At 44.0% G+C, this 11,190-nt stretch overlaps 1 protein-coding gene across 2 annotated transcripts in view; it reads left to right on the top strand.

Moving 5' to 3' along the window:
• The first annotated feature begins 678 nt into the window (after window positions 1-678).
• The window catches only part of LOC125711895 (protocadherin-16-like), a 91,510-nt gene continuing 80,998 nt past the window's right edge, over window positions 679-11,190 (top strand). Inside the window, exon 1 of one of the 2 annotated variants that reach the window (XM_048981324.1) lies at window positions 679-1,086. The gene's annotated coding sequence lies outside the window, so the exon portion shown is untranslated. Of the gene's footprint in view, window positions 1,087-9,653; window positions 9,796-11,190 lie in introns of those variants that run through there. The other variant, XM_048981325.1, reaches the window with a different exon arrangement.

Here is an 11,190-nt window from a genome sequence, read left to right as displayed (position 1 = left end):
GTGTACGTCCTGACTGAATCGATTACCTCAGTCTTGCACTTGTGTCCCAAATGTGGCCTATTTCAGCAGCCAAGGACAATTATACAATCAAGAGTAAGTCAGTGAAAAGGTGATGCTTTTAAGAAGGTGGGATTGTCCCTTTTTTATCAGAGAGGGTAACTTATACTTTCACTTATACTTCAGTAATTGCATTTTTTTAGATAATTGGGATGATTATCTCGCATGCTCCCCAACCTGACCTAACCTGACGTGACCTGGGATGATTCTGAATTCATGTTTTTTTACACTGAAGGTATTCAAATTCAAAGACGAAATACTGAGTTGAGGTTTACTTTAGTTATGTAATTATGCCTATTTTTGAATAATTATTAAACGTGCAGTGAAAGTTTTAGCATTGGTAAAGTAAGGGTGTATTTATAAATGAATCCTTGCAAGCGCATTCATCCGTATATGGAAAAACTACTTCCATCTAACAGAGCTTGGTGGCACCAAAGTCTGCAGGAGCAAAGGGCTTCATGCTGTCTGGCTCCCCCTTCCGTCCATTGCAGGTTAATGATCTCGCTGCATGGCTTAGCACGTGCTGAATAAATTATGCAAATGAAGCCAGTGGGCGGGTCCTGGCCGCGGCGTCGGGTTTCTCCGGCGAAGATGCCGTGCGCTTGTTCCGCGGCAAGCCTCGCAGAGCGGATGCTGCGGCCGACGCCGTTGAATGAGCGCACTTTCTCCAGCGGTACTGGAAACCCGATGAAGGACTGAGAAGCTTAACCCTGAATGAGTTTCCTGCTGCCCCGCAAAGGCCACTCGAGACTGGAAATTTACATTTACCTGGAACGGAGACGGGAAAGTGGAAAAGAAAATTTTTTCATTACGTTTTTTGGAGAAAAAAAAAGACAATTACTTTAAAGAGATACAAGAACACACCTCCATCTGCCCTGTGATGGATAAAATATAGTGCAAACGTGCGTATGCCTGTTTCGTATTTCTCTCTACAGCGGAAAAGGAATTGCTAAGAATACTTAATACAATCTGGATTTTATTTTCCTAACGGGACGCACACATTAGGAGTTGGAGTTGGGGCAAATGAATGTAAGTATCTATACCGATTTTCAGGTATATACTTGTATACATACATACATGTGTGTGCAGAATATTACGCGTGTGCGTGCAGAATGTTTCGTTTGTCTGTGGGATTTTCAAAAATTTGGGTCAATTCGTTTTTTGTGAGCTTTCTCACAAAAATATAGTAACGTGGAGATTTAAATCCATTGGCTTATTCATTTTGTTTTTGAAACACTCTTTATGAAAGTTTAGTTTTTTGAAAGTATTGATGTTAAATTAACTGAAACTGTAAAATTGCCAAAACTTTGTTGAAATTCTACAGGCATATAAACACCTATATAGGCACACACACACACATGCACACACGCACGCACACATATAATATATATAATACTTGAAACGTACGCAGCATCCACCTCATTTACCTAAACATTTTCCTGTCTATATACAGATATGCTTTAGATAATATTAGGACTAGATATATTAGAAATAGACCGCAACGTAATGTTTCTTTTAATTGCTCCAGGTTTTGATTGGAAGTTTAGTCAATTCATTTAACCCCCCCCCCCCCCCACACACACACACACACACACACACACACACGCGCGCAATTAAAAAAAAAAGAAGAAGTTTCACTTCATTTCGCATTTTAATGGCATCAGGAAACTGGTACAGGAACGAGCACGATGGAACGATGTTTTCCAAGGGCGCGCAGATCCCGTTACTCTTAACTGCGTTATCTGGAGTTTCTGAAGCGGACATCGCCGCGAACGGATCGGCTTTGCTTGAAGCGGCGAGTCGTGCATTTGACTGAAAATCAACTCTGTGTTTTAACGCGAAACATATGCTTTTAGCTGGACAGTAGTGGTGTTTTCTGCGCAGAAAGCCGCTACTGAACTGGGATTGTAGGAAGCTATTAAGAGCGAAGAAAATGCCCGGCACATGTTACTTTTACTTCTTCAGGTGACATGGGCAAATTGTTCTAAAACCAGTTAACATCGCTCTGTCAGGATGAATTAACCACCCAGCAAGTAATCAGACAAATTCAGTGTCTTCTTGCGGTCTAAAAATCGTGCATTTTTGTGTTTTTTGTTTCAACACTGAGCTGAAAGAAGCGAAAAAGCGTTAAGAATCTTTTGTCATGAAATGAAAGTCATAAAAATATCAGAGCAATTGTAGGTTTTGCTGCGCACTCAGGTTCTCTGGCGAGTAAATTGGCCACATGGTGTGTCCACCTGCATTTGCTGGTGACCCCCCCGAATGTTAGTGGTGGTCTATGCCACCATTATAAAATGCAACCCAGTGAGAGGTGGTGCGCAGAGGTGGGGAGGGGGTGTTTGGAGAACGATCACAGGATAACAGCGTAAAAAACAGATGTAATTAATATAGATTATTGGCAGGGTAGTACTCGCCTGTCTGGGAGCTGAATCACATGGGTTGGGAGATGGAAATCCAACACTCACACAGCTCTCCTCCTGCCTGAGTTCGACCTCACAAGGGGTGGGTAGTTCACAGGTCACCTTTCCGTGGTCTTCACAGTAGAGCGAGCAACTGTACAGTGATCTACGACTGACATCACGGAGTCAGGCAGGGGGGTTAAAGGTCAAGGGTGAGTTTGATTTTGCTTGTTAAACACTCGAGTTATATGGATGCTCCAAGAGTATTCTGCTCTCATCTCTGTCAGTTTCTCATTGGAAGTAAATATTTTCATTATAATATACATGTGTAGCAGTCTGTCCTGGTGCTTAATCCAGTCGTAGTCTGTGTACGACCCTGTAAGCATCCCAAGCCTGAGCTCACCACATTAATGGATGACAGTAGGGGTGGGCATGAAAGACTACATGCAGGACTTCACATGTTCACCGGGAAGTGTTCCGGACGGAGACGCCTGCTCCCACACTGACATCAAACGGAAACGTCAGTGTTTTTTATTCTAAGTAGAAACAGGTGAGACAGTTCACTGCGGTCAGACGTCGGCATTTTTCCAATTAAGCCTCCAGTGAAGTTGTTTGGATTCCACTCAAGCTCTTCCCCAGCATTTGGTGCCTTGATTATATTTGCCGTGATTTATATTGGCAACGTCACTGACAGAAATAAGCATGCGATCACACACACACACACACACACACACACACACATAACACACGCGCACAAAAAAATTTCCAATTAGCTTTAGACCACATGTGTCAGCTATTTGTTTAACTTGGATCTTAAACTAAAGATTGTGATGCATTATTTCTGCAGGGCAACTCTGTTCCAATTAGTTTACCCGTCACGTTATTAGCTAACTCAGAGTCCAGAGCTGATTATTTCAGCTATAAATAAGCCTCTCATCAGTAGTATGTAAATATAGGTATATAATACGTATTTATAACATATGGGTGGAATCACTTTACTGTAATTAAATACAAGAATTACACACTTTTACAACTGTTTACTGGTTTTAATGTTCAAAAAACCAGATGGTAATTATTTGCATTTTCGTAATTTATTGTGCCTTATTTCAACAGTGTTTTGATTTATCTTCTGTAATTTTTTAAAGGATCAAACTCTGCATTAGAGCTAGATTTTCCGTAAGGATATGCCCTCCGTGTATACAGATCTATAAGGTTTCAGTCGAATTTTGGCCGCTAGCAGTAGCTGGGATAAAAGTGTATTTCTTTAACAATTCATAACATGCTACACCGGTTTGGGGTTAAAGCTATGGGATGAGGAGGGGATGGGGGTTTGGGGGGGAAGTCAGGTGACTTGTAATCACATGGTCACAGTTTTCTGTCATGCAGTGGACTAAGTGGGAGGTGGTTGCCTTGGAGCATCTGGGGTCACTAAGGATGAAAGCTTCATGCTCGAATCATTTTTATTAGATTTATCGGATTAGGGGAAATTTAAAAAGTTTTCAAAGGAGGCAGTAAAAGAAATATCATTAATTCACTGGAAAAGCCGACAACGTCGTGGCTTTCAGAGATTATGTCATCAGATCTATGTGCATACAGACCGCTAATTGATTTTTTTTTCTGCGTCTCCATCTTGCCGGGGGCCTTGGTATCTCCATCTGTGCTCCGCCTTGCGAGCACTCAGAGAGCGGGGTGGGAGGAGCATCGGGGAAGTGTCCGTTTGCGGGCACCCCGCTGACTCTGCACGGCCGAGTCCCGAACCGCATCAGGCCTGGCGCCCTGGCCCGCCTCGGGGTCCCGGCCGTGCCCTGTCAGTTACGGCTTCACAGCTTCACAGATGGGTTCTGCTCCCTGACTCGTCTGTTCCGCGTTCCGTAACGGTTGGGTCTGCCCCCTGCCGAGCCCGCCTGCCCGCCAGATGGCCGGGCACCAGTGGCTGGCATCCCACCTTGTGCCCGCTTGGTGCTCAACTAACCAAGAGCTGGAGGAGACCCTTCCTGCAAGCTCACCTGTCCCATCTGCAGGTAGCCTTTGGCTCACGCTCATCGAAGCAGCCTCCAGTCGGAGGCGTGTAATCGGTTTGAATACCCCATATCCATCTGCTTTTTTTTTACCTCCTTTTACCTCTGTTTCCACCCCTCTTTTCACGCAGGTGCTTAGCCATAAATGTGGCATGCGAGTTCCTTTGGGAGGAGGGAATTCTTTTAGCTCACATTGAACCCAGACTCTGGCTAAATGAAAACACAGCCACTAACTGCCAGTGATAGACAGTTGGGTTTTTTGTTTTTTAAAACATATATATCTATTAAAATTCCTGCGCTGCATTTATTTTGAGAGCTTAATTGTGTGCTGGGGTATGGTTATGTAGAAGTCAGTCATATTAAGAAGCAGCAACAGCGGTTTTGGTTTCGCTCATGTTGTAATTTTGTTTTGTAGTGCTCTCGGCCTCCTCCTCCCCTCCACATATTTCCCCTGGAGTTTCACGGCTTTCACCGGGCATTTCACCGTAGACATTCAGATTAGGCATCTCCTTCGCAGTCTGACAGCAGTGCACTCCTGGGATTGCAAACCCATAACCCCCCGGTCCCAGATCCAGACCCTGCTTTACTAATCTGCCACTGGAGGGCCTCCTGGGGCCTCCTGACTGGGGCCGGCGTGCCTGTCGCTCGTTCGGCCCCCTCCTGGTCCGTGTGGGTGTCTGTGGGGTCTGGGGAGACTCGCAGTGCTGGGAAAACTATCAGCTGTGAAAGCTAAAAATGCAGAGCGACCTGAATCTCTGCCAGAGAGGGATATATAAACAAAAACGGTCTATAAACAAAAGGGTTTACAGCGCCATCTGCTCATAGCGCTGTCCAGATTTGTTTTACCAAATTTTTTTCTTGGATTAATTGTGCCAAAAACTCAAAATAAATAAATAAAATGATATGCATCTTAATGCAGACATAAGTTTGTCTAAAATGTTGGCCTAAACACATAATTACATGACAAGAAAAAGCTACAGGATGTATTAATTGTAAAAATAAATATTTTAAATTCTGACACATTTTATGCTGATAGCACATATCTGAGCGTGTGATATTTTTGGTGTCATCATTTTAAGAACAACAGTATTCTGCACATTTAAATTTAAAAATAAATTTTTGTGAATTTTTTATTTAAACCTTTGCGAGTATTTCTGCATTCAGTTTTATTTAAATATATATAATGTGTGTGCATGTGTGTTTTGGCAACTGTCAAATGTAAAAATGACCATATGTATGACTGTGTTTTAATTATATCACGCAGAAATTGCTTCATGGTTTGCGGCCCCCTGTGGGCAAAGCGAAACAAAAATGGAAAGAATTCTTAAGTGACTTATTTACAGAACAAATATTTTTGAAAAACCACTAGATACAGACTGTTTAGTCTTAACCCGTTAACTTGTTTGCTCTGAACAAGTTCTGTGTTTTTCCATGTTGTTGTAAGTGAAGTGGATTTCCCTTAGTTGGGGGGCGCGGGGGGGGGTTCTTAAGGTAAGCTTCATCATGCAAACATTCATCTATCTTCCATAACCACTTCTCAAATGCAGTGTCGCAGTGAGTCTGGAGCTTATCCCGGAAATTGCAGGGAACCGGGACACAACCCACATGAGCACAGGAAGGACGTGCAAACTCCACACTTGCAGAGCAGGAGTGGGATTCGAACCTACAATGACCCTGGTCTGTCTCTGTGGAGCTGGTGGCTGCAGCAGATGGCCTCAGTGCTCCTCAGCATCCAGCACACATTCGCACTCCCTGAAGAGACACCCATGTGTTTTTCCGATCCTCTCCCGCCTGTAGCAGCTTGGGATGCACATCTGGGCGCCTCGATGGCTTTTCCTGGCTCTGTCTTATCCAGCGGAACCACAGGTCCCAAATGTGGAGAATCCCCCCGTGCATCTCAAGCGGGCTGGCGGTGCGGACAGACTGGGGGGAGATTGTTGGTCTAAGGGTTACCCTTGCTGCTCTCTTTGCCAGGCTTGTTTCTTGTTATTAATGTTCAGCTGATGTGAAAGTTTGTGGGGTCCCCCCCCCCCCCAAGAAACCCCCATGCCCCTGGAATCGGGTCCGGTTATGGTGAGCGACCCGAGGCTCGTTTTCAAGATTCACGACTGAATCAGCCATCCCAATTTGGCTGGCTATTTATTTTATTTATTTCTGGGTTTCTGTACAGCAGTTAACCTTCTATTTGAGAGACAGATGTTTTTTAAAAGATTCCCAGCTAAAGTCGTGGCTTTTTTATTTTTTAAATCTGAGTGGATTTGATTTTGGCAGCTTACGAGCTGGACGAAGAGTTTTCGTGAATGTAAATAATTCTGCAATCAAACAATAAAACCTGATTTACTAGCTTTATGATGGGCCAGTAATGTGCAGGATTATTTCAGAGGTCGCATGGAGTTGAATAAATCCTGACTTCCTATTTCCCAGGACTGCTTTGGCTATGAGCAGTGTTTTCTCTTTACCTTGCTTCACGCCAATGTGTCATTGATATTTGAAGAAATGTGATTGGAAAATATTCGTAAAACTCCATTTTTTAAGGAGTCGTATTTGGAATCCTAGCTGTGTGGTTCGTTATCTTTTAGCCTCAGTTAAGCTATTTCACTGCGTTACGTTAAAAAAATGTGAAGGCTATTTTTAGGGCATGATGATCTGGTAGTGGTTTGGCTCCCTGAGACCCCACACTTAATTCTTTCGTGATTCTCATTTAATTTGAAAGAGGCAACTTTTTGGGAGCGTTCGGTTTTAAATATGCACAATACCATAATAGTGGAACCTTTGTGGTATCCATCTGTTTTGTGTTTAGGGAGGTCTCTAGTATTTTACCGACAATATCGTAACATGACCACGTGCAGGCCGGCTGGTGGTCGTGATATTTCCACTCGTAACGTGAAGAGTGGGCTAGCTGGAATTATAAAAGCTGATTGGAAAAATAAAAAGAGTCATATTTTTGGGGTCACCGGGGTCAGAGTTTGGAATTGAAAGTGTAGCTCTTTGTAGAGGAGCATCTACCGTCCCCTTGGAAACCGCTGTTTTCTGTAAACTGGGATGCACGTGTGCCTGGCCAGCCTGAGGCGGGGTACTGCCCTCTTTGTTCTCTCAAGATCGACTTCTTGGTGAAGGAATCCTGGGAAGCAGCCTGTTTACATCGCCCGTGATACTCGGGTGATGTTGTGGCTCTGCTTTGGGATGAATGTTGCATCCTAAGCCTATATCTTACGTCAGCTGTTATTTTATTATCTACATTTACTTTGGGCTGTTTAAATCAGTCGAATCTCACAATTGCATTACAGAAGCTGGAGCCCATCGCGGCTAATGAATGTGCACCATTGTTCATGCAGTCAGGCCCTTAGAAGCCCCTTTCAATTGCTCTTGCTGGAGATTTTATGCCTGACTAGCATAATTCCTTTGGCAGTGACAAATCACCGCTAAACTCCCCCTGTAGCGTTTGCAAGAATGCAAAAGAGCTAAAGACCCGCCGCTTCACTACACTGTAACTTTACTGGATTTGAAAAAAGGTTACGGATAAGTTGGCAGATTTTTGTTGCAGCGTGTCCAGGTGATGCGAGGCCAGCTTCTGCCCCTTAGCCATGGACACTTACGTCGGCCAGAGCTGGAAATCTGCAGGGCCTGATTACCCCTGTTATTAATAGGACCTGAAACAGCACTTCAGTTTCACGACTTGGAAATATCCACGGCATGTTTGGCCCCAAAAACTGTGAAAACGGGGCCCTAGAGGCTTATCAGGTGATAAAGGAGCATCCCAGCGGTGTTCTCACAAACGTGAACGTTACAGGGAGTCAGCTCCACTCTGCTCATGGGTGATGTCCATGGGTCCTCTTTGCTGTTAGCTACTGCCTGCTTCAAGGACATGGGGCAGACGGTGGGGGGGGGGGGGGGGGGGGGTCATCCATGCTCAACGTAATGTACGGCCCTTGTCTTTTAGTTAATGAAGTATGAAGTGCTACTTCTGTCAGTGAGGTGCTGTTAGGTGAATATATATCCCAGCAGCACTTGAAGATGAGTTACACACACCAACAGGATCTGAAGGGATCTCTGGCCCATGGTCTCTCAGGCGATGAAGCGCTAAGATACACGTAGCTGTGTTACTTGTGACCGTGTTACACAGCCAGCATTTTCTGACATCTATGCTGGGTTAGAAATGCAGCATGTTTGAGTCAGGTGACTGGGCTAAACTGTACTCTCTGTGTCTCTCAAAAGGAAACTCTGGCCAGCACATGCAATGACATCATTCCTAAAACTTCATTTCCATGTTGGCTTTACAGCAATATGCTGCGTTTTTTTGGTGGATGATAATAAAAGAATTTAAGAATTGGCATCCCATGCGGGTTGACCCCTGCCTTGGGCCGTGTGCTTCCTGGGACAGGTTCCAGGCTCATCGTGACTCTGTTTTGGCTAAGCAGTTATGGAAGATGGGTGGATGGATAAAAAACTAGGGGGGGGGGAATCTCATAGTTGGAGTGTGTCTGCTCCCCTCCTGCACTCACATCCATACATGCGGACTATAACTTTTATCACGCTATGTAGAAAATCATTAATGCTTTTCTGGACATTAAGAAAAGAACGGCTGTTGTGTGAACAAGCGTGTCGCATGTGAGCTTTACTCGGTTTCCCTTGGCCACATGCATTTAAAGCATGCCAGGCCTGATCTGCTACATGCATTTGGAACTTGCTGCACTGCAGCGGTTCCTCTGCTCCGCTGGAGGGCAAATTCCTGTGACTGCGGCGTGAGCACAGAGACCTTAAACTTTAAGCTAAGCCTCAGTATTTCAATAAAGTAAATCGCTGTTTCTTAAAAGGGCTTCCATCCTGGCACGCACTTTAAAATCTCCACAGGCTTATTCTGGGGGAATTTCTGGGCCTGCAATGGTGCTTTTCGCATTGTGGGGTTAGCTAGCTGGGAGAGCTTGACCTGTTTGAAAACAGGGCCATCCCAGTGAGCTAAGAGCTTTTCTCAAAGCCTCAAAGATTTCTGCCCTTTTTTTTGCCCTGTGTATGCGTGTGTGAGTGCGTGTGTGAGTGCGTGTGTGCTGGCCTGCCACATTTGCAGACTGAAATTAAGTCGGGAATCCCTTATGCCTGGGACTGGCTTCCAGCAGACCCCAATTACAATGCTGCTGAGCCAGAGGGAGCACAGGGCAGACTGCCTGGAGCCCTCCTGCTCGGCTCCCTTTGCGAACACGCACTGTCACGGCGCACGGACATTTAAAGTGCGCGAGAGAGAGCGTGTAGTGCGCTTATGTGTGAGGTGCGTCAGCTCCGTCGTGTGCATCCTTAGGGGACGGTTTGCTGCTGCCTTATCAGAGGTAATGAATACTAGCTGCATCAGAGAAAAGCTTAAAAACAGATTATAATTCATGTAAATGTTAATATAAGTTTGAAAACTAAACGCACCGTTGGAAGCTACCACGCATTTGGCGTACAGATATCTTCTGCACGCAGATATCTTCCACGTGTTCGAAACGAAAACCCATTTATTAATAGAATGACTAGGCTTGGGCGATATACCGCGGTGTGTCCTTTCGACGAAGTTATCTTAGGAACCTCACCCCCACGAATTTTATCGCCGAGGTTTCAAAATACAGGTACCCCCCATTTAACGCTTGCATTGCATTCAGTAAAACGGGACGTTAAACGATTTCGACATTGATCAAATATTACCAGAGTTGCTTAGAAAGTTTAGGCTACTCTGCCATACCCTAGTGTAAGATGCCTTTAATTAATATACTGAGTAGTTTTGCTCCTTTGCAGATAAATAAAAAGTAAAATATGGTTAACTAGAGTTTATTGTAGTACTGTATTATTATACGTCAGACAACGCTGTATAGTACAGTGTCTGGTGACTAACAAGGCTATCTGGACGGTTTGAGAAAACGGTAATCTCCAAGCTTACTAAAAATAAACATTTCGCTTATATACGACCGAAACCACCGTCATTACTTCGACTATAGTCAGTTTCCAAAAAGTCGGTCATTGTTATAAACATGTAAGCTAAAAGTATAGTAACCGTGGTATAAGCAGCTTAATAACGCCAAACCGTGCATTTTTCGTTTTAAACAACCGGCAGCAGAGGTAAAGAAAGGTAACTATATATTCAACTATTAATGTGACTCCTGGTATTCAGCTGCGTTATGGGTAAATCCGGCATGTTTTGTTTACGATTATTAAAACGGGACTTGTGTAAAACCTCTTATGTAAGTTAAACAGGACTCTAATATTAGGCTGGACAAGTTCATTACATCTCAGGGTCGGTCAATCCTATAGGCAGCGGGCGCCGGCTTGCCAGCTAAATTCACTTTGCCTCGTCTGGGGGCGACTGCGTTGATGGTCGCCTAGGGCGCCACATTGGCTGGCAAATCATTTTGGTCTTGGCCCTCACCCTGAAGCACTTCGTTGTCTAAGTGATTTGTAACAATGTGTTTGGTTTTACATATAGTTAGAATTAAAGATTATAATCACACATTGATTTACTACTGTGATTCGCCAGTCTGACACTACTTTTGAGGTTATAGAAAATAAGCACCCTTCAGATTTGAGAATTAGGCAATGCCGCGATATACTGCACATATAATTAATAGTTTTTTTTTTAAAACGGATTTGTCGTCACACATTTGCTTAAAAAACTAAAAAACTCATAGAAACACAGAGGACTGACAAAAATGCAAATTCTTCATTGAAGTTGGTTCCATTGTTTTGTGTGG

Source organism: Brienomyrus brachyistius, chromosome 17, assembly GCF_023856365.1.
Source record: "Brienomyrus brachyistius isolate T26 chromosome 17, BBRACH_0.4, whole genome shotgun sequence".
Lineage (NCBI taxonomy): Eukaryota > Metazoa > Chordata > Actinopteri > Osteoglossiformes > Mormyridae > Brienomyrus > Brienomyrus brachyistius.
The sequence above is the reverse complement of the archived record's forward strand: the minus strand, read 5'-3'. Positions and strand labels throughout refer to the sequence as shown.